The sequence below is a fragment of the Ascaphus truei genome, chromosome 2 (genome assembly GCF_040206685.1).
Source record: "Ascaphus truei isolate aAscTru1 chromosome 2, aAscTru1.hap1, whole genome shotgun sequence".
NCBI classification, from domain to species: domain Eukaryota; kingdom Metazoa; phylum Chordata; class Amphibia; order Anura; family Ascaphidae; genus Ascaphus; species Ascaphus truei.
The window spans coordinates 393,930,785-393,939,306 of record NC_134484.1 but is presented as its reverse complement, the minus strand read 5'-3'; the positions used below and the strand labels follow the sequence as shown (position 1 = coordinate 393,939,306).

The 8,522-nt window shown below is 37.9% G+C and overlaps 1 long non-coding RNA gene across 2 annotated transcripts; it reads right to left on the bottom strand.

Annotated features, from left to right (window-relative positions):
• Positions 1-1,140: 1,140 nt before the first annotated feature.
• On the bottom strand, positions 1,141-8,242 carry LOC142487629 (uncharacterized). Of its 2 annotated transcripts, none has more exons than XR_012799274.1 (5): positions 7,947-8,242; positions 7,789-7,855; positions 7,398-7,423; positions 4,927-5,081; positions 1,141-2,094 (listed from the first exon to the last, which is right to left on the bottom strand). It is a non-coding gene; the product is annotated as an uncharacterized LOC142487629 (long non-coding RNA). The 2 variants fall into 2 exon arrangements; XR_012799273.1 differs by lacking the exon at positions 1,141-2,094 and adding an exon at positions 3,448-3,507.
• Between the last annotated feature and the right edge of the window lie 280 nt (positions 8,243-8,522).

Here is an 8,522-nt window from a genome sequence, read left to right as displayed (position 1 = left end):
GGTAGTACACATGTGTAACACATGTTCATGAGAAATTATTAGTAGCTACAGGTACAGAACAGAAATATGTATCATATTATTGTGTATTTTATTGATTTTACTCCGACAAACATGACATTACTGCCTATTTTAAGCATGCATCAAAGAAATTGCATGTAACGGCCTACAAACATCACTGGCACTAACACATCTATAGTTGCTTATGAAAAGGTCCATTTTTGCTTTATGTCATATACAGACAGCATAATGAGGCACACGTATCATATGTTATGTCATTGTTTTCATAACTTAAACACTGCAGATGACTACTTAGCTCATCTACCATTGTGTTAAAGCAGCTGCAATTAATATCTCATCACAGCATACACTTCAACAGAGGGGGTGGGGTTCAGCACACACACTAATTACAGCCTCATTTCACGGTCAACTTAGTTCACACCATTTTCACCTGTTTCAAGTAATTGAAAGGTGTGGCTGATTAGGCTTTTTGGGGAAGGGAATACCTTTCTTACAACCTGAATAGCACAACTGAAGTTAATCACACTCATTTGAAAGCTTAACTCTAGCTACTAAATGCCCCAACAACTCATTACTTATTAAAGCGTACGTCACACATTAGTTCACTCATATCTATAGTTGAACTACTATGAAAGACACATTATCACACACTGCATGTGTTGTCTTGTTGAGTCACAGCCACATTCAGGTGTGCCACATCTTCGTTTAATGTACCACACATATCCTCTACCAAAAACAACACTTTTTGCAATATGACCACCTTCATGATAACCATTGTGAATGGTCATCTCATGATAGTTATGTACATTATGATACTGATATCACTACACAACATATGATTTTTATGTACTAATTTAATCTATTTATCCTCACGCATTACTGCAGAAACATAGTATGTTGTATGTTAGGGAACTCAAAACTTCTAAGTACACAGGCATGTACAGTGTTATTACAACTATTTATGTTCACTTTCACACACATTTTCGGTTAAGGAACTGATGTTGTTAGTTAATCATAAATACAGAACATACAATAAGTGTTTGTTCAATATTTACACATGTAAATGTAAAACTTATGTTATTGTTATATATAGTTGCCCCTGGAGGACATGTGTCACCTGAGATGGAACAAGTGTCTTCACCTGGGTCAGCCAGCTCAACACAACTAGAAGGTGAGTGTATCATTTGCTGGCCATATAATATGTGCTCTTCTATATGTTATGTTGTCATGTTCATTATTTGTTTTGCACATCTTCTTTAAATAGGATTACTTAGTGTCAGTGCAAATTAAGTGTAAGGCAACATGTATTGTGTTAGTGATGTGAACTATCATGTAGGACTTCTGAGTTTAGAGCAACTTTTCATTCATTCATATTTCATACTGAGTCCAAACATTATTCGTAAGTCAAGGTAGTTTTTAATGTGAGGTTATAAAACGTATGCTAACATGTTAGGTGTTACTTAGGACACAGTACAATTACATAGTAAAACAGCATACATTAACATGCCATTTAATAATGTGTACATTTCTTTTTAGAACATCATGGTGATGAGGATGATGAGTATGATGAGGATGACGCCGCAGAAGAGACTGAAATACAATCATGTGACCATGAAGAGGTGCCAATAGAAACTGTTGTACCGCCAAATCGTCCATCAACTTCCACATACGATGCAATTGTAGCTTCAGAGGGAAAAATAGTGGACGCAGAAAATCGTCGCCATTCAGACATGATGACAGTGCTGGAAAGGATGATTGGACTGCAGGAAGAAACAGTATCACAATTGGCACATCTCCACAGAGTCTTCATTGAAGTGCCTAAACAGTTGCAAAAAATCAACACCTCATTCGAAGCATTAGTTGTTCAGCAAACACAAGCTAATTACTGGAGAATGACTAATGTACCACAATTCAACACCTCACAGCCAGGATCTGTTCATGCAGGTCAGTTTTCACCACATTCATCTGATATTCATTCACCAGGCCCAAATGTTACCGGTCAAGTAGCAGACATTGCTGTGCAGGTTCCTGACGACATCCTACCGCTGCCATCTGTACAAATTCAGCAGCTGACACCTACAAAGGAGGCCACAAAAAGAAAACACAAGCAGTTACTACTGACCAGTTTTTGGTCAAAAACAAAAAAAGACTCACATGAAACAGACCGACCATCACTTGTGCAGTGTCTACCAACTTGCTCACATGTGTCAGTGGGCACAAGCTCTGTCGGTGAGTCACTTGCCATAAGCCCTGTCCGTGAACAGTCAGTACCCACAAGCCCTGTAGGTGAGTCACTGCCCAAAAGCCCTGTAGGTGAATCGCTGCCCAAAAGCCCTGTAGGTGAATCGCTGCCCAAAAGCCCTGTAGGTGAGTCACTGGCCACAAGCCCTGTAGGTGAGTCACTGGCCACAAGCCCTGTAGGTGAGTCACTGGCCACAAGCCCTGTAGGTGAGTCACTGGCCACAAGCCCTGCCCGTGAAGTGCCAGAGGCCACTCAAAGTGGCTCTGTTGTGCCTAAAGTTGGTGGCAAAAGAAAAAGGAAAATTCAAGAGACAACAAGCAGGCCTGTTACTCGCTCGCAAAAGGAACAAAAAAAATAAATGTTATAATTCAGAAAATATGTCTTTGGCCTTGTTTTGTTGACTTCAGATTATCTAATTACTATTGTATGTATGCTGAAGACTGTGTTGTTTCCAAACTTTCAACTATGTTCTTGTACACGTGAAGTTTTGGAAATGTTAACACTCATAATTAATTGTGTTATAAATATTTATGTTTTAATCGTCTGTTCAGTAATGGTCCACCAGGAGCCAGTTGCTAAGTTTAGAGAAGCTGCCATTGACTTTGCAGCAAAACATTGCATTTGGGTGTGTTAATTGATGTAAGAATTGCATATGCATATTAGTCACATGCAATTATAAAAACACCTAAGTAAGTGCAAACATCTTTCTTGTACGTGTACAGCAGGATTATGTGTAAATTATTACTTACCTTTGCCTTGCTTGGCCATTGTAATTTTGTCCTTTAATCATTTGTGTGTTCGTTTCAATAACATCTCAGAATGTATAATAATATATATACACACACACTGAGTGTGTGTGTGTGTGTGTGTGTGTGTGTGTGTGTATATATATATATATATATATATATATATATATATATATGTATATATATGTGTATATATATGTGTATATATATGTGTATATATATATATATATATATATATATATATATATATATATATATATATATATATATAGTACTATATAAACTGGTATACATGTATTTTACAAACTAATACACTTCATGCTTCCTTGTGAAAACACTATTTTAATAATACAGGCCTAATGTTTGAGAAATATCCTAAGTATGAGACTCTAACAGTATTGTGCTTAAACAAATGTTTATTACTTAATTCAATCATGTTTCTCACCATTTAAATAGGTTTCATACAAGGTATACTTAATGCCATCAATGTTGTGTGTACTCCTGCAATATTAAAAAAAATAAAATATAATATATAAATATATATATATTTTTATAAGAGAGATATATTTATATATATATATATATATATATACACACGTATTTAAACTCATGCAGACAGGGAGTTAACCAGACTTTCACATACACACAGAAATGTAAGCGGGGAAAAAACATTTCTTTTTGCAGGTGTGTGTTTTTACTGATATGCCTGGCTAAGAAATATTTTCACACAGTGGTCTTTGTTAGTTTTCAAAAAAACACTATGTGAACGCATTCAAAGTCTAGGGATGTTTTTCACAAACGAGATAAAAGAAGGAGAAATGTTTCTCCCACAGTCCCATATCACGAACCACAACTGTTAACCCAATTAGACAAACAAATCCAATTGGCGTTTGAAATAAGGAGTCAAAGTAGTTAGTTTTGTTGACCTTGACAAGGAAAAACAGGAGTTTGTTAGCCATTCAGCACATTCATTTTGATGAGCAAATAACACAGACCTGCACACAGCTTTTGTGCTACTCAGACATGGCTGATGAATTCGTTAACAATATTAATCCCCTTTTAGGGTATAAGTACATGATCTGTGAAGCCATCTTGAACAGTCACGGACAGAAAGCAAGCACACGCCAAATCGATGATTTCATTCGAGCAAAATATCCTTATTACCAAGACCGTAAGCATGCACGGAATTTTAATTCCTCAATAAGATTCACTTTATCAAGTAATGACTTTTTTGAACGTGACCAGGATAAGCTACAACACACCTATGGTTTCTGGAAGATTGCCCCGGAAAAACAATTTCTCCTGAAAGACGGCACTTATATTGTCGGAAAGGCATATTTATTCCTAATGGCAATAGCAATGTATCCGCTACTACTGATCCGTTTGAATCGATACGTGCTGCAATATCTGCAGCCTCCATTCCTGAAACCCACATTGTACAAGAACAAAAGTACTATGATTATGTACCAAGCCTTTCAGCTGAAAATGCATTGGAATGGGAACCCGAAGAAATGAACCTACACTGGCGACACACTTTATTCGAGCTTGGCTAGTCCCACGAATTCGGGTATACCCGGGTGTATTGAGGTTTGTGACTGTTTTCTGCCCGAGTGCATTGGGTTATTTTCCAGGCAGGGATTAAAGCATTTTATTCCCGCTGGCTGCAATACTGCACAGTATATATATATATATTGCATTACAATTCATGAATTTATGCCATCTGGTAGACACGCGAAGCATTGCAGCCTATTAAATCCTAATCATTATCATTTAACAGATCAGCCGCCCATCAGCCAGGCATGAACCCAGGCTGGGAAGGCAAACACAACGAGGCTTGTCAGAGGTGAGGAGCGGCGCATTCCAGGTATCTGCCAGGTACATACTGGGTATTTGCTCGAATAAAGTGTGTCGGTGCAGTACCTCCCGACCAATTATTTGAAGAAAGCAGTGGCGATTCCTATGAGCGCATCCTGGAGGAGATATGTGTCATACTGGATTCAGCGGTTGGGTTAAGCGTGGATGAAAATGCCTTGCATTTCTGGAGCGACCAGTTGCAGCCAGGCGAAGAGTTAATTCTAGAAGAATGGTAAATATAACAATCGTTATGCGTTGACTCTGCGTTTAAATTTTTTTTTTTTTGTAACCACCATTTTCACTTTCAATGCGTGGATACAGCGTAACATTGCAGACTGCATAACATGTAGCGATCACAAACAAATTGTTTCCTAATACAATATAGTAGAACCTGAAAGAGTAGTACACATTGCTGACGGAATAAATATACGTACTTTCCTATCCCTTTAAACATATTAGCAACATTTTTCCATTACTCTAACACATACCTGTTTTGTTATCATGCAACATCTACAACATTGAAAACCGGGTCCACCACGTATGACGTGGGACCCTTGTCATGGGCCAAGGCGTCCTTAAAAAGGATTACTGATGTAAGTCCCGCCCCCAAGCGACGTGCGCGCCTCAAAGCCTATTGGCTGTCATGTTTTGTTATAGTAACGGTAACTGCAGTGTGTGATGCGTGCGGCTCAGTGTTTGTAGGCGTACCCTGGGCGTTAGCCGAATGTTAATTGAGTGGGAGGAGTGTTAGCGTGCGTTTCACGCTGGCTTAACATGACGTCACACGTATTGCATTTGCGCATTGTGTTATCGGCCGTGCTTTCTGTTCAAACACGTCTGTTTAAAAAGAATACAGATGTACTCGTTTAGAACGAATGTAGTTTCGTCTTCATTGTATTTGAAATAAAGATGTTATGTTTACTGGTATTTTCAACATGTATTGAACGCACAACGTACGCTTTGTTTTGCGCATGCGCTAACAGTTAGTGGAGCCAAGCGTGAAGTGCGTGCGCACACAAAGATGTGCGCGCACATCTTTCAGTATACAGGCAACGTTCACTTCTTATACATAGTTATGCCTGCTACAAATTTAAAGAAACATTACATACTGATGAACAGTTTTACTTCTAACATATAAGTGACTGACGTGTGTATCTACACAATCATATAGAGCTGCGTAACGCGTTGTCACGGATGCATATCTAGTAAGGTGCCATCTTTGACCATCATGTGTTTGCTGTATTTCAGAGATGTCGGGGAAGATACAATCGGATCAATGTATGATTTCAGAAGAGTCTACCTTTATATGAGATGATTGTGAGGAGGAGCCACCGACTACTATACTACATATGGAACTAATTTTATATTGCTTGCAGCGCTTATTAACAAACAATTAAAAATGTGATACCCTTATGCCTATATTGCATAAGCACTTAATTAACATAATGATGTTGCAAAAGAGTGCCTCATGAATTTTTATTGAGTGTTCTTTAATGACTACTAACATTTTATGACATGGTGTGTTTTATATATAACAACCATTCCCACTCTGCTAACACATTTGTGTATTCTAATATGTAATGGAACGTATGACTGTCGAAACTATGTAACAATAATAATAATAATATGAGCATGTTCATGTATAGGGCTGCTAGTTGTACGCAGCGATTTACAGACACATGTTTCAGCCTGAGGTCCCTGGCCCGTGGAACGTACAAATGTTTTTTTGCCGCATGAGGCACAGGGAGATAAAGTGACTTGGCCAAGGTCACAAGGAGCCCACACCGGGAATTGAACCAGACTCCCCTGCTTCAAACTATCAGTGCCAGTGTGTGTCTTTACTCAGTGAGCCACTCCTTCTCCCAATGTAAAGGACACTTACAACCAAGTAGCCATTTATTTTTAAAATCTCTTGTTACATGGGTATGTAGATAAAATGGTTTGGGACTGTAGCAAATAATGTTACTGGCCAGATGTTATGGTCCCCTCCAATGCATGATGTTCTGAATATGACATCACCATCATGTTATGAAGTACGTTTCTGTGTATATTTCATTAACCTAACTAACTATAGTTTACTGTGTTTATTAATCGTTTAGAAATACATAGTATAGTCAATATGATGATATAAGCTACCATAATAAAGCTGGTGTTATCATTTGTCGGTGTTATACATGGATCCTACACCAATTGATACACACACAAACAGTTGTCTTAAAAAGTGTGTCTATGCTAGTGATGAATGTGCTCCCGTAAGTAAACAAATAAGTACAGTTATCCCCTTTTCTCCAAACACCTCTATATTACATTAATGGAAATTATAAGGAAACATACATAAAATGTGATGAAATGTGAGTAATCATTTTGTAATACAATGCACATGAAACCTCAAGAGTAGCTAAATGCATATACATGATACAGAAAGTACATATATGTAACATTTGTGTTTAAACCAATATGTTGGGTTTTTAGTTCCAATAATTATAGGAAGATTGAGGTAGCCACATCTTATGAGAGTTGTCAGCAAATATACATACCATGATCAGTCATACTGCAAATATACCTATAATGCAAAGGAACAATATATAAATTGCAAACATTGACATGCCATCTTCAGTACCGTAAAGAACACATCAAAGTGTGTATTTGGTGTTAAATGTGCAACACCATGTATATTTAATGACATTCAAAATGTAAATCAGCCTGGTGTACACATCATCTGGATGTACATGTTACACTGCACCAATAACATTGTATGTAAGCATACTAGAAGCATGAATGATTATGGGCATAATATGTGTTTTGTCTTAGCATAAGGAATAACACAATGCTAAAATATTATTGCTTTGTTACCCAAGTTGTATTCACATACACACAACTAAAGTACAATTGAAGAGGGATTATATAACCTGTGCAACAATAACATACCGGTGCCACATCCCTTTGTGCACACAGCAGAGAAAAGAAAGGTGTGCAACCCATATTCATCTGTGTCCTAACAGAAGGTTATATAAAGAAACATTATTGTTAATATAACATAATTAAACTATAAAAGTAGTACTAGGAACATATGAGTTTGTACTTACAAGAAAAAAATGAATTGATGAGATTCTGTCGTGTCTGGCCACCACTGGCTGTTTGTTCATTTTCAGCAGCTACATGGGTGGGATGCTCGTCTACCAAAGCCTCAGCTAGGTCTGACTGTACATTGTGCCTGAGTGCAACATTGTGCAAAATGCAACAGGCAAGGATAATATCAGACACTTTTTGAGGCTTGTATAGAAGAGCCCCACCAGTTCTGTCCAGACACCTAAACCTGGTCTTGAGTAGGCCAAATGTCCTCTCTATAACAGATCTTGTAGATATATGGGCTGCATTGTACCTCTCCTCTGCTTCAGTTTGAGGGTTTAGCACCGGAGTCAAGAGCCACGGCCTAATTCCGTATCCTGAGTCACCTATAATGAATGGAGCACACATAAGCTGACATTAGTGATCAAATTGTACAATGCCAACATTCCTAAATCAAAATGTGTTTTGTGTTAGAACATGTAAATGTGTACTCACCCAGCAGCCAACCAGGTTCAAAATGACCCTCTTCGAACGCATGGAAGACTGAAGAGTTCCTCAGGATAGAGGAATCGTGACTGGAACCAGGGAACTTG